Source organism: Podospora anserina, chromosome 1 (genome assembly GCF_000226545.1).
Source record: "Podospora anserina S mat+ genomic DNA chromosome 1, supercontig 6".
NCBI classification, from domain to species: Eukaryota; Fungi; Ascomycota; class Sordariomycetes; order Sordariales; family Podosporaceae; genus Podospora; species Podospora anserina.
This window is the reverse complement of record NW_001914851.1, coordinates 1,155,973-1,156,894: the sequence shown is the minus strand read 5'-3', so window position 1 is coordinate 1,156,894 and position 922 is coordinate 1,155,973.

The following is a 922-nucleotide window of genomic DNA, read 5'->3' as shown; positions in this document are numbered from 1 at the left end:
AACTTTTTAAACTTTACCGGCTTTTAATTTAAAAACCGATTTTTCCGGTTAAAAATTTTAATTAACTTAATCCCTTATATACTATAGTTTAAAAAACTATATTAAAATTAATATATAATTATTAACGGAAAAAAGGATATTTATTTTTAATTAATAATATATTAATAATTTAAATATTTAAAACTTAATAATAATTTCCGTTAAAAAGCCCGAGATCCGATAATAAATTTTTAATTTAAATTAAAAGGTTAACGGTATTAATACCTATAGTTTATATTAAAAAATTATTTAAGCTTTATAGTATAATACTTTTAATATTATTAATATACTTTTAAAAGAGTATTTTACTTTTAAATATATTAATTTTATTTTATTTTAAACTTACTTTAATTAACTTAAGGTTTTTTACTATTGTTTTAATATAATAAAAATTAAAATCGGTTACGTAACTTACTTTTAAATTACTTTAAATAATATTAAAACCGCGTACCCCGATTTATATAACCGGCTAATAAGGAAAATAAAAAACGGTACTATAACCTAATTACTTTTTTATTAAGAGTATAGTGCTAAAGCCGTTACGGAAAAAACTACGCTAACTTATTTTAAAATTATTATCGAAATTATTAAAGCCCCGGCCGTAATTATATCCTTACTTATTATATTATTAATTTTAACGAAAAAATATAATTAATATATTAAAAATTTAAAGAAAAATAATTAATATTATATAGGTTATAGTCGTTACTACCCGAAGGGTAAAGCCTATTAGTAATATAACCTTAATAAAGCTTTAAAAGATTAAGAGTATAGGGAAAAAGTATAAGCGGATAGGTAAAAAAAATAGTAAAGTATTAACTTATTAATAAGGACTTTTTAAAATTATATTAATAACGTTATTAAATATTAGATTTTCGAGGGA